General features: G+C 48.8%; 1 protein-coding gene across 2 annotated transcripts in view; it reads left to right on the top strand.

Moving 5' to 3' along the window:
- Positions 1-255: 255 nt before the first annotated feature.
- elfn1a (extracellular leucine-rich repeat and fibronectin type III domain containing 1a) overlaps positions 256-20,586 on the top strand; it is a 38,732-nt gene continuing 18,401 nt past the window's right edge. For both annotated transcript variants that reach the window (XM_037476257.2, XM_037476255.2), the window contains exon 1: positions 256-712. The gene's annotated coding sequence lies outside the window, so the exon portion shown is untranslated. The remainder of the gene's footprint in view (positions 713-20,586) is intronic.

The following is a 20,586-nucleotide window of genomic DNA, read 5'->3' as shown; positions in this document are numbered from 1 at the left end:
CTGGCACTCTTCACTCGGAGTGTCTTAACTTGAAACCTTTTCCGTGTACATGTTTTGTTGGTGTATATGACACAGCGGCTCACCATGCGCGTCCTCTCCGTCCGAAGGAGCGCTCGCGAACCTCCCGCCGCCGCCGCCCGTGACGAACCCGCCACCATTTATAGCCGAGCGGTGACAAACAATCTTATTATGAGATTTAAACTTCGCCTCGACTAGAACCAGGAGGGGGGGGGGGGGGGGGGCGGGGATCAACATGCGCTCCTCTCGCACTTATTCCGCCGCAATCTCCCAACTGACGACGGTCGAAGCCTCCCGTGGCTGTGCGTGAACGCGTCTCTCGCAGTGGGTAAAAGCGGGTGGGCTCCGGGGTGGGGTGGGGGGGGGTCGTCTGCTCGGCATAAATAAAGGTTGAGAGCGCCGAGAGGAGAGCTCAGCCCCGAATTTAATCACTCACCCGCTAAATGGATCCGTGAGAATCTCCCCGCTGACGCAGCACACCGCCGCCGCCTCGTGCGCCTTCAGCCCGAAGAACCGACAACTGGGATTCTTTGCTTCTTCTTTTTTCTTTTTCTTATTTGACTTTTTATTTTTATTTTATTTCATCTAACAGAAATATCTCGCGTGCCTGTGACCATGTCTCGTGTGTGACTTGCGGTAAGCTGCCAGCTTTGCATCGTGGAAGAGGCTCGTGCGCCGCGACCCGTCCAAGCAGGTAAGCTGTTTACGGCGCTCCGACATGTTTCACACCGCGGATGAAACGCCGCACTTTAAGTTGTTTTTGCATTCACCGGAGGGAGGGGGGGGGGGGGGCATAGCGGTGAAAGGCTTTCTTCGAGGGTGTGTTTGAATGGTTGCGGGTGCTGTGTGCAGAACCGACGAATAACTCTTCTCTCGCACGCCGTGCGCAACGCACAGCGGAACTTGTGCACGAAATCGGTGCATTTTACGCTCGTTTCTTCGCGAGGTCTTCGGCTGACTGAAGGCAACGTGTAGCTTTAACTGCGATTGTTGTGTTAAAAAAAATAGTCTTAGACGTTTCTATTTTTTGTTGTTGTTGTGAAATAGAGTTTTATCGTGTTGAACATTCATTTGCAGCAACATTTATACTTTTTAAGAAGAAACCGGTAGCTTCCGCCAGTAACACCGCCCGCGCGAGAGGTCGCTTCAGCACCGCGGACAGCTCCCCGGCCGCTTCGGCTCAGGCTTAATTTAGTTTCAGAGATTTACACAAATAAACAAGAGATCTACGCACGCCTCAGTGACCTCTCGTGTTCTTTTTTTGTATTATATAACATATATTTATTCACGTATAACAAACGGAATGGTTCTAACAATGTATAACAAGTAAAACATGACCGGGGCGTTTTATGGCCTGAACCCACTGTGCTGTCAGTACACATTCTTGTACTTCCAGTACAGTCGCCCCTGCAGTCCCACTGAGATTATCTTAGTGTAAAAAAGAATCTCATCAGGAGGGATTTGTTGTCCACAGCGATGGGTTTGAAAAAATATACGCTGAAACGTTGCCAGTTTTTCCCGGAAAGCAGCCACACGGCAACCAGAGAAATGACAAGCCCATTTGACTCTCTCCGACTTTCCACCTAGCTGCACTATACGGACGTATAGGTGTGCGGATCATCTCTATTCTTCTTAAATAATGTTACTGTCTCTGTGACATTTAAAGCCCGGAAAGCCTCCGGATGTTAAAGCTCAATCTGTTTCGTGCCGCTGGGTCCACTGTATTGGCGCCCCCCCCCCCTCGTTCCAGTCATTTCACACGGGAGGATCCGCCTGAGCTGAGCTTTTACCATCAGCGTGAATCACGGTCTCACTTCTTCCAACTTTTAACTGTCTGCAGTTAAGACGGTTTTCAAAGCGCGTTGGTCTCGCTGCTTCCTCTAAACCTGTGTCTCGCATTCGCCTTCGCATCGCCCTTTTCCTGTTCCCCCCCCCCCCCCCGTCTCCCTTATCTTGATTATGCAGCTGGATGATTGAGTCAGCTATTTTGTATGCAAGTTGCTTCAGCTTGGTTCTTTGTGGAGGAGAGAGGGAGAGAGAGAGAGAGGGAGAGAGGGAGAGAGAGATCGTGCCAAGGATACTGAGAGAGAGCTACAGCTCCTCATGACGACGAGGAGTCGAAAAGAGGTGAATGCCCTCTTCGATAAATTGCTGTTTGAGAGGGACAGATGTCCTGGGGGGTGGGGGGGGGGGGACAAGCCGTTTCCAAAAGGTGACTAACAGTTCCAAATGGAAACGGCAGCGCATCGTTTTTACATGTCTCTTTACGAGGGGTTGGCTTAAATTGAAGCGTCAAGAAAATGGATTTTAGAGGTATTTTAGTACTGGGAGTGTACAGATAGTGGTGGATTTCTTTGGAGAATAACGACTTTATGTCTAAAGACGTGATCCCCATTTTGAGTCCAGTAGTCTTTCCCCTTATAGCTCCCCATGTTGCTTTTGAACTCTGCCAGATTTACATGTAAATGCGTTTTTATCTCTGCTGTGATGCTGATCGTGAGTCAAGATGAAGGTGATAAGTGGTGATTGTGATGATAAAGACTGCACTTTACTCAACACTTTAGTAGTAAACCAAAAAAAAAAGAGGAGGGAAACATTAAACATGCAAATTTGTTGAGGTTTTTACACAGATGTCATGCTGTTAAAACGGTCCCAGAGGCCCGACTGGCGGCGATGCTTGTACGGTTAACAATGTGTACTCTTATGGGACCAGTCGGGGGGACTGTGGACAGAGCTGTGAAACATATGGTATGACAGCGCGTCATACTTCAGACGGAGCTCCACGGACCTCCGCAACCGTACATTTTAAAATCAACTTCCTCTGCTGTGAGCGCGGCGAGTGCCATTTTACGAGAGCTTGTCGCACCACCTCAGCTCCGAGAGTCCCAAGTGACACTCTGGCTGTTTCACCAAAAAGGACGAAGGAGCCTGTTTGTCATCGGTGTAAAAAGGGTTACGGTCACGACATCGGACGCACGGAGTAGATGGACATTTTTTAAAAAGAAAAAAAGAATTCCAGTGCCAAATGTCTGGATTTCAAAAGGACACATGAACCGTTGGGTTTTAATAAGACATCCTTTCATCTCCTGGAATAAAATCTGCTGACCTTTATTGGTTTTATTCGATGATGTAGCAGCTACCCTGACCTATGAGTCGCGCATCGCCGCCGGCTTGGAAACCCGTGGCAATGAATGCATTAGAACCGCACAAATTGAATTTCAACCTTCGTCCGCATATCAAGTGGATTGTTTGCGGCAGTCACAGCAGCTCTTTGTGGCAAAGGACAGGACCATCAATGAGACCTTCAGAGTTGCGCCTGAGGACAACGGGCAGAAGAAGAAAAAAAAAGGATAACTTGAAAAACAGAAAAACATGAACAAACTTCGCCTGCGATGCAGCGACTCATCAGCGACACGTAGCTGTCGCCTGGTCCCGTCTCAGGAGAGGACACGTGTGAGATCAAATAGGAGATGGTCACTCGGAGTGGCTGATGTTACAGTTTGGGAGCAAAGAGTCAGGTGCAACGCATTCCATCCAGGAAGCTGGAGACAGTGACCTCGGAATGGAGCAGTCGTGACATTTGACAGATTGTGGGAATCAACCGGGAGACGTAGGGAATCACTTGAGGGTGCGAATCAGTCATCATTTATTTTTGAGAGTGCACATAAAATTAATCCAACCCTCGTGAGTGCCAGAAACGTTCCTGTGTAGTTTCCCCAAGCCACCTGCTGGCTGCTGCTCGTGATAGATGGAACCCTCTGGTACAAACAAGCATCACAAAATGGCAAGAGTGAGGCGCGCGTCGAGCACGTCGCCGATGATGTCTCTCCCCCCCCCCTCGCCGTCTTCGCGGAGACCAAAAATTAATGAGATGCTGGGATGCAAAACACCGCGGCGGCTCGTGTCTGCAGGCACCTGCTCCGCTTGACGGATATCCTGTACACCGGGGCCCATTAAAGCTGGCGATACATAACAGTTCCGTCATTTGGCGGGTGCCGAGGGGGACTCCCCCCCCCTCCACCCCCCTAAATTTATTGACTTTTGTAACTTCAGATCACGCAGGAGATGACGAGTGCACAGCAGATTGCGTTTGTCACCTTTTTGCAGAGCGAGGCGGAGAGTTTCGTAGAGACGCTGGAGATCGAGCGGGAAGGGGAGCGCCGTGTGTGCGACACGCTTCCTCTGCGCAGTGGACACAACGCTGACCTTTGACACACACACACACACACACACAACAAAGCAGCGGCACAAAACACCCTTCACTTCATATCATTTAATACAATGTAACTGTCATCCATCAAACAGGTTTCAATAATCTTAACTAGTGGCCGTTTCTTTTCTTTTTTTCTCATGGCCCTACAGGGGGGGGTTGAAATCTGACCCGCGTAATCGAACCGAAGGGTAAAATATGGGGTTTTTCACAAATTAAGTCAGTAGTATGAAGTTGTCGTGACTTTAGAAGGAACAAGGAGGAAAATGATTTCGTCACACATTTTTCATTCATTGGATGTAACGTGGTGGAACGTTGCTGTTATAGGATATCATAGATTAAAGTTTAGTAACATCATAAGGACCGTGCACATACATGTATTCATGTTTATGATTAGAATGGCAAACTGTCTCCTAAGAGACACACAAAAGGCCTCCGTCTGTCCGTCCGCCTCTGAGAGGTGCACCAATCAAATTAATTGGTTCTTTGGGGAAATATAAAACCCAAGAAGTGGGTCCGCAAAGTCCACCAAACAGAAAGAAATGTGAGCTGTCACCAAATGTCCGTCAAGTTAAGATAATTCCGTACAGCATAGTCTGCGTCTCGTGCTCGGCGGCGAGCTGAGCATCTTTTGGTCGGATAATTATATTCGATTTGGGCTCAGTTGCAAATAGTGTCAGAAAATGCGGCTGATTAGATCCCTGGTTGGTAATGCGGCGCGATTACGCAGTTTGCAGTTTCCTACCAATTATGAAATCCAAACCCACGGCCTTTAGAGATGACAGATGCCGCGTGAATAAAAAGCCGCGCTGAAGGCAAAATGCTTTTCATCGCGCAGGGCGAGAACGAATTCTTTGAGGTCAACGGCTGCCAAAAGTCCCAAACGTGGTGATGAAAACATGGCCCTCCTCCCGCTGAATGTTAAGTCATCCCAGCCTGTGCTTGTGAACAGCTGATGCTCTAATGGCGCACTTAGGATTTAGTTAGGGTTAACTGCTCCTCAACAGTCACACCGCGTCCCATTTATCTGTCTTTGTCTCCAACATAAGTTGTTCAACCAACAGCTTAAGTTATATATTTTTTTTCTTGGAGAGGCTGCCTGTCAATCACAACGCAGCCAAACTCTGTGCAATTGAGGAGTGAAAATGACATGTTTTCATACACAGTCAGAGCTTGTTATTAGTGGTACCAATCTTTGACATCTGGAGCAAGCTGCACATAATCAATAGTCTATTTACACAAGACATTGTGCGCGTGCTTCTGGTAGTTCGATGGACTTTCCACTAAGAAATCAGGGAAAAACCTCATGAAACAAGTGAAAATGGTATGTAGCCCTTTCAAAAAGTGACCAAAGTAGCCTCCAAAATAATATTAGTATACTCAACAAATAATACTATACTATATGTCAGTATTTCCATTGGTATTGTAGATACAGTTCCGCTGTAAATTGAAGTAATTGTACTTCCGTGATGTCAATTTAATTGCGGTTCATCGTAAAGAACAATATGCACCACTTATTTGATCGTGAGAGTTTGTTTCCTCTAGAAAAACAGCCTCTTGGACTCAATGTGCAGCTGCTGCTGCAACACAAAAGGCTTCATCACACAACAACCGTAGCACCTGTTTTACAATTCGAGTTATTGTCTGAAAGATGGAAGCAAAACAAAACAGAAACCCTGCACTTTTTTTATTTTCCGGGGTTTTTAATGTCTCTGTTGTTGAAAGACGACCCCGAGCCGAGCGAAGGAGCTTCGAGCTTCTCAAAGGGACCAAAAGATCACAATATCACAAACTTAACTCAACAATGGGACGGATGCGGTAAAGACCAGCTGAAAGGGAGTTGACTCATCAATCATTCCATCAGCCGGTACCTCCAGGTATCTCCAGCTTTGCAACCTGCGGACGACCTTGTTTGCTGCGCTGCAGGGGTCAAAGGTCAGGGGTCTTTGTGAGGAAATAAACAAGTTAAACGTTTCTTTTTTTTCTTTTGATAGCTGTTGACTCGCCGTGTGCAAAGCTCCCAGAATCGGATCTGATGCCTTACATCACATCTGAAAAGCCTTTACAGCAACTCTGTCACGCTGGCGTGTAGCTTTTAAATGTTTCTGAGGTTCTGGTGCATTGCGACCCCGTCAATGCAATTTAATGTTCACCGGCTTAAACGGAGCTCCTTCATTTTTTAATTTTTTATTTAAATCAGTAAATCAGTTGAATAAACAGATTGTCAGCGAGCGAGCGAAAGATAGGACGGCGTCACCATGGCAACTGCCTCCAAACTTGGGAGCGAGCATACTAGCGATCTACTTATGAAAAATGTGCCAGTATTCACACCATTTCGGCGGGCCACAGTGTACCATAACACTCACGCTGGATCCTTCAACGTACCGCTCGCTGACACCGTCCCAGACTCCAACGTGCCAACGTGAGCCACTTGCGTGTTCCGATGAGACGATGCGTCTGTTCTGGAGAAGAAAAAACGCAGCTTTAACTGGGACCGGAGCCACAGCAACTGGGAGAGAAATCACTCTTATCTGCTCGAGCCCAGAGCAGTGAAGGGAGTGGTGGACTGCGCCGCTTACCGAAACACCACGGATCAAGATTCCCCCCCCCCCCCCCCCATCGGACGCCAGGCCTTTGTTGGAAGCTCGCCAGCTGCTTGCAGCAGAGAATCAGAAACAAATCAATGCATTTACCTGGATCCCTGCCGCGCTGAAAGCCGCTGTCTCTGAACAGCAGCCACACGAGCAACAAGTTATTTCTCTCCTCAACAGCCGCCGAAAATCACAGGCCAACGTCCCGGCGCCATGAGTACCCTTAAAAAAAATGAAAAAGAAGCCGATCATCATCCAGGTGGACAGCTGGCATCAATCCGCCGCTCCACCTGTTGCTTTTTCCTCTCAAAACGCCTCCACTGCTCATTAAACGCCCGCTGATCGCCCCCCCCCCCCCCCCCCGGTAATCCTCCCACCCCCCTCGGTGCGACACCAGCAGCACGGAGAGAGGAAACCGACCCGAGGTGGCGGATCCTCAGGTCTGTGAGGTGTCATTCCTCAAAAAGGCGCCGAGACGTGAAGCTATGAAACGGAAAATTTCCCGCGAACATCCGCCGGAATGAATCCAACACACTAAATCGGGGGGGGAGGATGAAGATCTGGGACGACCTTCTGGAGGAATCAGAGACGGGAACACGTCTCACTGTTCTTCTTCCCACGTGGTCCTGAAACCCGGCTCAAGCTCAGCATCGATCCGAAAGAAAAAGTGAAGCAGGGACCCCGTGAAACCAAATCATCATCATCATCATCCATCTCTTTTGCCTCGGTGATTATTTACAGCTAAACTAAACCCCACGGTGGCAATTTCAGCAAATGGATTTCCGCCCCATTGTGAGTCAACTCCGCCGCAACAACAAAGCGAACGAAACACAAAGCAGAGGCGCTCCAGCAGAAAATGAAGGGATTGACAGTCGCAGTGCGCATCGAATCCTGAGCCAAGCGTTCGGCCTCCTTCTAACCTGTTCAGTTGAAGGGTCTGCGTGAGGACAACGACGTGAGACGCGAGCTCCAGGAGACTCTCACACGGAGCTCCTGCTCCCAAATTCAACCCTAACCCTCAACGGAGAGGGAAGAAGAAAAGAAGTGACTAGACTGAGGAGCCTGCAGCGACGTCCCGAAATAAGGACGGAAAGTTCGTGGACCTTTCCCGGTTGTTCTGCTCTCCCCGAGGTTCTGACACGGCTACCAGAGGGGGGGGACGGGACTGCGGGTCTAAGTGCGTTTTTTCAGAAAGCCGCTCGACACCAAAGCCTCAAGCTGTAAGTGCAGAAAATACTCCTTCAATCGAAGGGGGGGGCAGGCATAGTGCTCGCCTCGTTTTATTTATAATGCACCCAGATCTCGGGCTCACTTGCACTAGCTGCAAAAAAGATTTTCATCAAGGAAATGCAGCCCATAAAACACAGCATGCGCGCATGCCCGCAGGCAGGAGATAAGCAGAAGTGTGAATCAACTACCAAGAGGGTTTCCCCCCCCCCCCCCCCTCCCCCCGCGCCTTGAAAAACCACAACCTCTTGTCCCTGATTTGATGCTGAAAAGCAGGCCACCTCATGACCTGCGAGTAATGAATGTCAACACCGTGCCATGTCCCCCCCCTCCCCTCACCCCCCTCCACCAGGATGGACTGTCTCGGAGAAAGGGACGCTTCCTTAAGGAGGACGTCACAGATGGGCCACGGCCCCAAGGGACGACGAGGGGAGGTTCGGGGGGGGGGAATGGGGGACGTGTGCAACTGGGCCTCGGCTACCAGCTTGGCAGCATCTCTTCTGAGTCTGAACGCGGGAGAACGTCTCTTTTATTTGAGGGCTTATTGGCCTTCAGATCCCTCTGGGGGGGGGGATGTCACAGTAATGAACTTGTTTTTTTGTCATACTTTGTAATTGTAATAATTGCGTGACTCTGAGTTGAGCGACCAGCCCCCTGTTATTTAAGGGAGCTGTAATTGGTTTTTCATCAATAAATTGCATTTTCCAACATTAATTATGGATTTTTAGTATCAGTCCTCCCTCCACTGGGGATAAACACAATAATGTGTGCGAGTGAACCCTTCAGTTCAGCAATTTAACGTTTGGCGTATTATAATTATATCAACAGCGGCATAAAAGAGCTTGAAATTGTCATTCATTTTCCCTCGAAGATACGAGCGTGATTAAGACGCATGATCTGTACTGACCAGCGTACACATCGACATCAGAGGGGGCGGACACGTCCACGAGGAGAGAGAGTGCAGAGCGTGAGTGACGGAGGGGGGGAGACCACCGGGGGGGGGGGGGGGGGGCGGGGGACACTGATTCACAACTCCACCCTTTCGTCTTGTATGCGACACATTCCCAACACATTGCCTCTGCAGGGAAACCACGACACGACACTAAAGTGCGCTCACTCGCTGGGGGGGGGGGGGCACAACACGTACAGTTCACAGCAGGTCTCCTCTTTTTCCGTGGTGATTAGAACCGACCGGCCGTCAGTACGCAGTACGTTTAAAGGGGGGGGGGAGAAGAGCTTGATCTCTGGTTGCAGCTGCAGCGAACTGCATGGAATTTGACTCCTTGATTGAGCGACTTTCTACAGGTTTTAACTTTTAAAAAACCAGCGAGTGACTGATAGCTGCTTCCGATTCGTGGCTTAGAGCCTAAAGTGCGTGCTCGGTGAATATGAAGAGTGAACACATTTTTTTTTTTAAGAACCCCTCCGGCCAGAGAATTTCTAAAGAGGACTAAAGAGGTCAGGTGGCCTTTTAGCCTCTTTAGATACTTATTATAGGCTGACCCCTGCGAGTGGACTTAGTGGCTCTAATGGGCCCGTTTGACGGGAGAGAAAAGACTAAAGATTCAGCGTCTCACGCCGTTTGCTTTTCTTTTCTTTTTTTTGATGGTGTAATAATTAGCAGCATGAGGCCAAGGTGATGTTTGCCTCTTACATAGATGTAAAATGGTGTAATTAGATGTCCACGTGAAAGGAATAGTAATAAGATTAAGCTTTCTTGAGCTCGTTACAACCTTTTAGTTTCTCATAATCTAATTATTTTGCACAAAACCAGCTTAAACCCGTGCTAACCTTTACAATGTGCCTTTATCATTCTGCTCTATGTCAACCATCTTTACCACCGCAATAGGAAATATCCACTTTATCGTTAATTAATTAATTTAGCATGTTTCATCACGGAATCGAGCAGGCTCTGCATCTGTTTTGTGTGCACGCTCTCTGGTCTGATGGAGCCGGGGAGACGCCGTGACTCATCCGCATCCGCGTTCAACGCCGCCGAACAGGAGACGCGTTTTTTACACCCTGGGACGCGTCGGCCTGCCGCGCTGTACTCGCAGAATAGGGTTCACCATCTCAGCTCAGCTGCCCGCGTGACAACTTTCGAGATTCATTCCACATTTTCAAAACAACGCCGCCGCCTGCGAGACGCCGAAGAGTTCAAGTTCATCCCCCTCTTCCCCCCCCCCCCCCCGCTGCTTCCCTCCAATCCTCGTGCGCGTCGGGCTGTGGCTCGCTGCGAGGAACAAGGCTCTTGAATTACATAACGAGTCCTTCGCACTGAAACTGGAGAGATGCCAATGGCAGCTTTGAGGGACCAGCTGCACCGGGCTCCTCTTCTTCTCTTTTTAATGTGCTCTGGATACGCAGCCATGAGCCATCACACTCCCCCCCCCCCCCCCCCCCCCCCCCGTAGCCTACATACACTCGCGTATCACTTTTCATCCTTTTACGGTCCTCTGGGTTCGGGCCTCTGAATCCATCAAGTGTTTGTCTTTAACTCTAAAGACCAGCGATGGCTTTAAACAGGGGGGGGGGGGCACTCACCTTCTTGTTTTGTTGTTATTGACTCAGTCAGCCGGGAAGCACGGAGCACTGGAGGCTTATCAATAGACGACAGTGCGACAATGAATTTTTTTTTTTGTGCATGGGCCTGCTGAGGTGAGGCTGCAGATTTGATGTTGTGGGAAACATCGTCGTACTCGACCGTCCTTCAGTATCGGGTCTGAATACCGGCTCCGAATGACCCGTCAGCATCGATTACAGGGGCGGGGGGGGGGGGGCACCGTGGAAAGGATCTGGGATTTTCTCTCTCCCTCAGAATTAAGATAAGCTCCTGCCTGCCTGCTTGAGATCCCCCCCCCCCCCCCCCCTCCTGCCCCCCCCCCCCCACGTTGACCCACCTGTTGAGTGCGCTGCAGTGAGACGGCGTGCACTCCTCCTCTCCTCCCCTCCTGTCGCATCCGAAATGAAACATTCTGCTTTTTTTTGTCTTTAGAATAGCAATGAACATGAGAAACGGCTGCACTTCTTAGGGAGCATTGCACCGTTTAAACCACAACGTAAGAAATAAAACCTTTTTAATCTTTGACTCTATCCGCTTCAAAGTGCTTCCCTTCCCTCGGGGGGGGGGACGAAAGGACACTTTGAGAGGACGGTTTGTCCGTGGTGTTTGGCCCTTTGAATGAAAATGACCAAAAAGATAAAGAATCACTTTTGGATACCATGACAACTGTCGCGTGAGGACACGTGGCCAAAGGAGAGGACGGAATAGTGACAGTCGTCCCCATCTGTTGTCGAGGGACGAGAGTCTGGGACGAGGAGTGAATTGCGATTATTGGCAGAATATTAACTCCTCACAAAAAGGAAATAATCAAATGAAATCTCAGGAAGAAAAATTGTAATTGTAATAACTCGGTCGCCTCTGCATCGGCGCCGCAGCAGGACCCGAGTCGTCGCTAATGTGAGCTCAGATATTCAAACTGAAATCTCGACTAAGATCAGGGCGCCGGCCGGCGGTGTGTTCTACAGCTTCAAGCCGAACCTTCTCGTTCCTCGCGGAAGGGAGTCTGGAATCTAATATCATTTCAGCAGGAGGGCTGATTGCGTCCCAAATGGCGCGCAGACGTTTCAACATGTTGAGTTAAATAGATACCGGGGAGAAAAAAATAAATGCATTTTCATGTTTTTTTTTTGCTGGGGGATTTCAATTTGACAAATACTGATCTGGGGTTTTATAGCAGAAGAGAATAAAATGTGTGCCTTCCTCCTAAACTCTTCATTACATTTCATCAGTGGGGAAACAAGGAGATTTTAATTACTGATTTTAAGAAAGCTTTTCTTAATTCTGGCCAATAATCCAACAGCAGCAGAGCAAAACTACACCGTACCGTACGTTTTATCAGCCTATAATTAACAAGGAGGGTCAATCTGGGTCCTCATCAGATCCTTTTGTCATTGTATTTACATTCACTGAAGGTAATATCTACCTCCCACTTTAGCCGTCCCCAGCTGTCCTTCTGTCAAACTGTTGGGACGGACAACTTCAAATTGGCAGAGTAACTGTGGCCATACGTGAAGACGTGAAGACGTGTGAGGTGCTGCAACAACGGCCCCCGGTAATTGGATTCATTTGGAGATGATCACTGTCCCCCATTAGTGCCGTTTGTGTACCGTGATTTAGACTCAATCTTTTATTGCCTTTCCCTGCCTCCTCCTCCCCCCCCCCCTCGGGAAATTAACAATTATCTCCCGTAAATTGATTTCTGCCGCGCAGCGAACGTGGCGCACGTGAAACCTCGCCCCCCCCCTCCACCACCCTCCCCCCCACACGCGCACTGGGGACAGGTGTCCAGGTACGCGAAGGAACTCATCGCGACCAACATATGAACACGAGTTCACAAAGGAATATTAATCTCTCACGCTTATGAGCGATTTGATTTTTATTGGTGTTATGTAAACAATAATTTGTGATGTAATGCAAATACATTAGAACCAGTGCTGTGATTGGACCACCCTCAACTGATTTAAAGGAAAATGCTTGTTGCTGCTTCCTCTTTTTTTTTTTAGCATTAGATTAAAATGTGCCTACAGAACGTATTAATCAAAATGCGTTAATTTCTTTGAACTCGCAGCGTATCATTTGGGGCCATTAAGCTGTAGTTTCACATTTACTGAACAGACATTGGAGCCCAATCTATCTTTTCATCGACCTCGTTGCAAACAGCGAACTTGTCCGAACGTTGGAACTTTCAAACAAACGTCTCCGCTGCACTTTTCCAAACTGTTCTGCTTGTCCACATAATTACAACAAGTCAACTGACTCCCCCCCCCCCCCCCACCACCAACCCCCCATCCCACACCCGCAGAGCCCCCGGTGCAGTTCCTGCAGGGTGCGGAGGCTGAAGGAGCTCTGGCTGTCTGAGAGGCAGTCTGGGTCTCGGGGGGGTGGGGGGGGAGGGCCTCGTCTCCGGGGGGGGGGGGGGGGAGGGGGGGGGCGCGCGGCGCAGACGCTCGCTCGCTCTCGCAGTTTGTTCACGCCCGCCTCCGCAGAGCCGGCGGCGAGGGGGGAGAAGGTGGGTGGGGAGGGGGGGGGGGGGGGGGGGGGCAGTCTGGGCCTCCTGCGCAGGAGAGAGTTCGCCCCTGCTCGCTGTCGCTGGACAACTTTTCCGGGTTCCACCCCCTCGCGACCCGAGTGGGTCTCGCGTGCGTTTCATCGAGGTGGAAGCGAAAGAAAATGACAACATTCCTCTGGGTGTGTTTTGCCTGTTCTGTTGTTTCTTGTTTCTTCTTCTCTTTTTAAACTTAGCACAGAGACCTTTTGGGTTGATGAGGTGGACGCCGTCAAACCCGGTCCAACAGCCACCTTCCACAAGCTTTTATTTGTTTTTTTTTACAACACAAGCATTTAAAAAGGTGTCATCTTCCAGGCTTTTTGCCTCTCACGGGGCTGGCTGCTAATGAGTAAAACACAGAAGGAGACCTTTACGTTTACAGCTCAACTGTACAGTCAATAAATTCATGATTCCTTCGTAGCAGCATGCAGCAGCTCTGGTGGTCATGGGTTGAAGCTGATTGGGTAATTGGGGGATTGTGAGCGGGGGGTGAAGTCACAGTCACGATCAAAAGCAAACACCAAGTAGTACTCGATGTGTTCAAGGCGACGCTTGGTGGTGATCGTCAGGATAGTCGGGGAAACTTTGGACTAATTCACGGGAAAAAAAAACCATCAGGCGAAACTGTGCATGAGGCCTCCTGGGGGGGGGGGGGGGGGGGGGTGGGTATTAGCATGTGTTCCGGCTCCGCCCCATGGGAGCTACGCCACTTCTCTCGCTGCCGGCAGCGCGGGTTGAAGTGCAACCACTTCTGCGCCCTGCGCCCCTGACACCGACGCGGCAAGTGTAATTATCTCCGAGGTCGGCCCCATTTCGGCGCCCTTTATATTTTAACCCTTTGGTCTTGATCCCTATCTAACCTGAGAGGCCAGTGGGGTCCAATAGGAACAATCCCACACATCGTTAGGCGGAGTGGGGTGGGCCCACCGGCGCTTATTGCAGCAGGATGGCTGACTTCTTTGATGCCATTAGCTTGTGTATCCAATACAGGTAATAATAAAAAAAAAACACGTGCTGAGTTAAGCAGTAAGAAAATCACATGAAAACTAAATTCTTTGTGGAACTTTGCTCTCTGGTTGGTACCTAAAGAGGTTTTTAAATAAGCAGAACCCTCATATGGTAAACAAACCACACAATATTTGACACCAGAGAGCTTTGTTCTGGTGTTAATGTCCGTTTTGCAGATTGCCCTCTTATGCAACATTGCTAAAATCGAGGGTATTTAATGCTTTTACCCCCCCACCCCCCGGTCCCCTGGTTGATGATTCTGAGCGTCAGTAGAGCGATGATGTCAGCACACAGGTGCTTTTAGGTGGCTGGTGAGCAGCCAGGTGGAGTGAGATAAAGCAAGGAGGGTCGGGAAGTACGCCGCAGATCACACTTAGGTGAACACATCTCTACCTTGACTTTCAGGTTTCATGAATTATGCAGCACGGGCAAAGGAAAACATTTGGATTCCCCCGGAGCGAAGACAAATACCTTTTGAACTGCACTTTAAGTGCACTTGTCTGAAAAAGGCCTAAAAGCCTGATATTCTTGTCCCGCTGAAGCCAAACCTTCCTCGTCACTACAGCGTAGTGGAGTGTTCAAGGGTTCCAAACATTTATAGACAGAGTAGTCTGTAAACCTGTTCAACCTCGAACCCGTAAAAAAAAAAAAAAAAAAAACTCCAAATAACCAGCCAATCAAAAAGTAAGACTCGCTCCATCAGTCTCCAAGTCTTCATTGAGCATTTATACGCTAGTGTGACGCTGCGTTGTGAGAGGAATACTGAGTACTGCAACACTTGTGGCGCAGCGTTGGAGAGAAAAAGTCAATGAACAAATGAGAGCAAAAAGATGGAGGGGGGGGATGGGGGGCAAATGAGGAAAGAGACAGACAAAGACGAAATAAGGAGGAAGGCTTTTGCGGCTTCGGACAGAAGCACGTGGGCCTTTGTGCGACGGCTGGCCGCGAAAAGATAAGGTCCGCTAATGGGCCGCTTCGTTTGTTATCGTACCTCGCTAATGCCGGCGCCGAGTAACGGCGAGCGCCATTCAGCGGGGCTTCACTTTGTTCGGGGGGCGGGGGGGGGGCACACAAAAGAAGAAGCAGCTTTAGAGCAGCAGCAGCGACAGGAAGCTCCTCCTCCTCCTCCTCCGTCCCTCCGTGGCTCTACGTGATGCTAATCCACACTCAACATGTGGTTTTTTTTCAAAACAGTACTTTCCATGCTAAAGAGCCAAACGCACACCGGGTACCAGCCCCCCCCCCCCCCCCCCCCCTCGTGCTGATCCTGCAGCATTTACCGCTGTGACGTACGACCTCATTGCTGTTGTCAGTCGTGTGACTTTATTATTTTGAGCTCGTTCCGCAGCTTCTCTACGAGGCGTCAAAGGATGGCTTTGATATTTTTTTTCAACCTGGAGTCTATTTTCCAATGTTCCTGTGTCCAAATGACTAATGGGGACACAAAAAAAAAAAAACTGCATCATTATTAAATGAAGGGCCCGTAGTGTCCTGACAAGATTATACAGCAGCCAATTAGCAGCTGTTGTCCACAGCGCCCCTCGATCAATACTTGTCCAATTTTCAGAAATTGGTGTCTCTATTAGTTAGGTAGCCACAGAATAAGGTTGAAGAAATGCGGTTCTCATTGAGACTTAATCCCTGAGTGAGTGAGGAAATGATCCTTATTAGAGTGGATGGAGGTGGATGGAGGAGGGACCAAGAACAACGTGAAGAAACCCAACTATGGACAAAGATCACAGAGAGAAGAGAGAGGAAAACCAGAGGAATGGAAACATCGCATCAGCAGGAGAAGATGGAGAAGACGGTTGAGCTGTCGGATCAAATTAGAACACACACACACACACACATTCCAGGCGACCAACACGAGTTCCAGCGCAGCTCGGCGCTCCGTGGTCCAGGTTCGCCCCCAACGATTACCCTCCTGTTCCCCTCCTCTCGCACTCCACTCCTCCCGCATTAGGTAGGAAACCCTCTCGGGGAGGTGGGGGGGGGGGGGGGACTGGGTCTGCGTTCGTGCCTCGGCATCAGCGATGAGACATTAGTCTTCAACGCGGCGCCTGATGAGGAGCTGGTGGGGGGGGGGGGGGGTTTACAGAGAAGTTACTTGTAGTACTTATAAATTTAGACACGGATGCAGAGAAAAAAAATCCCTGAATTAAGAAATAACTTGTGTTAGTTTTGCTTCAGTTCATTAGAATCTTTTTTTAATGGTCGTCTTTTAAGTCCTTTTAATCATCTCCCCCCCCCCCCCCCCCCTCAGGTGAATTTGTCTTTGTGGGTGTCCATGTTACTTGGGATTGGTAAATCCATCACAGCAGACAGCGTGCCGCGCCGTGCATCTCACAGCAGAGCGGTCGCCTGCTGATGATGAAGTTGACGCATCAGCAGCAGTGATTAACTGGAATTATGAGAAGCTTGTGGCGGTTTGTTTTGTAGAAACCACGCCGCAGGCTTTTTGAGGAGCTGCTTCGTGTCCGATTCATCGTCGTTTGAGGTGAACCCGCCGGGGGAACTGACATCATTTCATTTGACCCTGAAAACAGTATAGATGGCAAATTTTAGTGACCTATTTCCCAGAATTAAGAGGTTAGTTTAATCAGGCACAAGTTTCGCTGCCATAAACTTTGCTCAATGAACCACAAAATGAAATTTCTGGTTTATATCACACATATAAATACACTTTTATCTGTTAACTGTGTTTCAGACTGTAGTCCCGCGTTGCATTTGCACATTCCTGCACAACTCTTCATCAACTCTTCACTTTGACAACAGACTCATTGTGACATGCAGTCTTAATTTTCATTGTACTATTGCACATTTTCATATTTTTGCATTGCCGTTTTTAAACTATTGTTATTGTTATGCACCAAACGCCACGCCGAACGCACTTAGCAATAAAAAACCAATAAACCAGTACAAGGCTTGAAATGACGTTGGTCTATTTCACAGTCGCAAAGTGGGAAAAGAATTTAAAACAGAATTAATAACAAGCTCTTAATGACAAATCTTTTTTGGGGGGGAAAAAAACAGCACTTTTACGAGCACGGCGATGAAAAAAGTAAGGCCTAAGTGCACGAGGTTAATGTGCTTTAATAAGCACTTACAAAAAGTTTTGGTGGTGGAATTAATTCTGCTTGAATAACTGAGTGAATAATCTTGGGCAGTGAGTTGGCTGCTGCTCAGACTTTAATAACAACTTTGAATCTTGGATGACTCAGATAATGGAGGTTGATTTTTTTCTTTTAATTTCACAACTCTTTCATTACGCACATTCCTCACATAAAGTGTTCAGTCAGAACACATCGCGTGTATGAATGAGATGTTTCATGCAACATGTATATAGGGTACATCCCCCCCCCCCATCCCCCCCCCCCCCCCCCCCCCGGCTCACAGAGCACCGACTGCTTCATCACATCCAAAGTACATTAGCAGCCGCACTCAAAGCCTCTTAATGAATCAACTCTGGCAAGACCCATCCATATGAAGCCACTGAATAATGCTCTGCTTGTTACCCCATCCATCCCATAAGTGCTGATCGAGAGGGGGGGGAAGGAGGGGGTGGGGGGGGGGAATGGCCGCAGTGCACAGGTTGTTCTCCATCTTTTTCCAGACCCTTTACTGTACTTTGTAAGCTGAAGCGCTTCAGCGGCTGCACGCGCTCGTATCTCCAGTTACTCTCTGGATTATAGATGATGTCTGTTCATTTTCCCTTTTTAATAATTCAATTATGTCAAAGGAGCCAATTACACTAATCGTCACTCACATTGCAGGAATCGGGGTGGTGGGGGACATACGTCACGTGAGACTCCTGCAAAGAGAGAGCGCGAGCCGGGCCTCCTTTCGGGGGTGGGGGGGTTGGGGTGGCGGGGGGGGGAGTTTTGCTGAGTCATGACAATCCTTCCTCTCAGCCGCTGGTTGTGCTGTTCTTGGCGTCCGCGGAGTCAAGGAGGAGCGTCGTGCTGTGATTTATTGGACGGGCTTTATTGCAGGGAGGGGGGGGGGGGGGGGGGCCTGAAATGCAGGGAGATTTAAGTGCCCTCACCTGGAGGAGGAGGCTCGCGAAAGGGGTCAGGGGGAGAGGGGGGGGGGGGCTTTGCGGCTCGCACCAGTGTGAAAAGAGACGGCGAGGTCTGAATAATCCCGTATTCATGAGTCAAATACTCTCTCAACATTGGCCATTGTTTAATGTGCCTCTAAACGATGAGCTCTGCACACTGCGGCTTTTTCCATGTCATCGTATGTAGACACTGCAGCGATGTGGACCTCACACACAGCCCCCCCCCCCCCCCCCACCCCCCAAGTAGAAAAGGCGAGATGAGTTGTGCCATCTTTCATTTAAGATCCCAGTTACGCATCAGTAATGTAGGGTGTTTTTTTTTTTCACAGGCACAGCTCTCCACTGTAAAAAAAAAAAAAAAAAATTCAATCTCGACTGACAACCTCTGCAAACACTCTGAATGGTGTTCACAGAGGCTGCATCAAGTCCAGGCTTTTACATCTCATTTATGTCTCCTCCGATCTCATCAATTTAACTGCATCTCCTCCTCGTGGCTGGCTCATACCTTTTTTGTCCTTTACACAGTAAAAAAAAAAAAAAAAAAACCAAATGGCCGCACTGCATTTATTTCCAGCTCAAGAAGAGGACAGGAGAAAAACCAAAGTTTAAAGACGTGGTGTTTAAATCCATTTTCATTCAGTTCCACTGGGCTCTGATGACAGGACCCATATTTAAATGAGTGCTGTTGATATTTTGCTCTGCCGCAGGTCTTAATTAATTCGTGGTAGCATTGCCCGAGATGCTCTGCCGCTGCTTCTTGATATGATCTTTTTTTTGGAATTAAGAGGACGCCGCGGGTGGGGGGGGGTGCAGAAGTTGCACTGCGACGACGTCATCGCTTTAATGCGCCATTCGCGTTCCCAAGTGAAAGCGTTGGCTTCAGAGCCAAGAAAAACAAAGAGGTTGCACAGAAAGTGTCGGCGGATCATCTCCGTGCCGTGTGTGTGCACCGCGTGGCACGTGGCCTTCCTTTTTCCCCGTGAAAGGACCCACTGATGCGCCCTCATAATTCCAGCCCACTTATTCCACACAACAACAAAATCCCCAGCCGTGTCACTCAAGAGCTGAGACTTGAAGGGAAGCAAGATGGTCAGGAGAATATTACATCATCAAGTAATACGTGAAGATAAACGCACCTTCAAAAGAACCCCAGATTCCAGCAGGAACGAGTTGTCATGGTAATTCAAGCAGACCGGAGTGGTTTCCATTTATACTTTCTCAGTTCAGGGTCTGGATGTGAAAAAAAGCACGTTTACTTCTCACCTCGGAGAATCTGAGAGGCTGCAGGCTCCAACCCGCCCTGCACGTTGGTTCAAGCAGAAAAGAGCCTTTTTATTTTTTTTGTTCTCCGTTACATCTTATTTTCATGTCGGTCAAATCTATTCGGAGGATCTGATGGAAAACAGACGGTTGGCCCGCGTGCGTTTTGTGTGTCGCACGCAGACCAAACCAAACATCTCCCCCCCCCCTGACGACGAGGCAGAAAAAAGTGAAGGGTTTGAGGGGACGCGTCGTCACGGCAACACCTGCACCCGGGGCACTGGGGGGGCGGGGGGGGGGGGGGGGGCTCTGACCATGTCTATAAAAACAACGGTCCAGCAAGTACATTTCCTTCATGTTATGGCAGTTCTCTAAATATAGGGAATCATGGGGAAAGCCTTCTACTTCTTAATCAAAATTCTTCATGCCGACCCAGTGATTGTCCTGCAGCCCCTTCACTATCTGTGAAAACATCCAGTAATAGTAGAACTATTATGCAGAAAATCAAGTATTCAGTTTGAGTGTATAACTAGAAGGTGGCTTATTAACAATTTAAATCACCTAAATTGTTGAACCAGTACAACCGAATATATGCATCCGATTAACTACATTTTTTTACATAAGGCGGCATGTACAATTTAACTTGAGTTGTGCGCATCACGACGTCTCAATGGCGCGGTTTCTCTCTCTCTCTCTCTCTCTCTCTCTCTCTCCAGAAAGCCTCCACGCAGCTCAGTCATTTTGCACTTTGCCCGTTAAGTCCTCCAGCCGCCATGTTCTATTCTCCTGCTGAGGCCATTACAACGTGATTATGTGTGCTCCAGAAAGCAGGCCATGCTGGTTAAATATTGAATGAGTGAAGGAATGGCGCACCAGTATCTTGCTTTCATTAAGCTATCAGGAAACCCATTCTGTCTCCAAATGTGTTTTTTTACTGTAGATAGCATTCGCTATGGCTGAGGCTACAGTAAGTATTGCCGCCTATGTCTATTTTTAGGAAGGCAATTTCAAACTTTACTGTGTGCAAACGCATGCGCGTGGCCAAGTGTTTGAAAGGAAGCCTTTGTGTGTGTGTGTGTGTGTGTGTGTGTGCGTTACTTT

Source organism: Pungitius pungitius, chromosome 12 (assembly GCF_949316345.1).
Source record: "Pungitius pungitius chromosome 12, fPunPun2.1, whole genome shotgun sequence".
Classification (NCBI taxonomy): Eukaryota; Metazoa; Chordata; class Actinopteri; order Perciformes; family Gasterosteidae; genus Pungitius; species Pungitius pungitius.
Note: the sequence above shows the minus strand (reverse complement) of the source record. Positions and strands in the feature narration are given on the sequence as shown.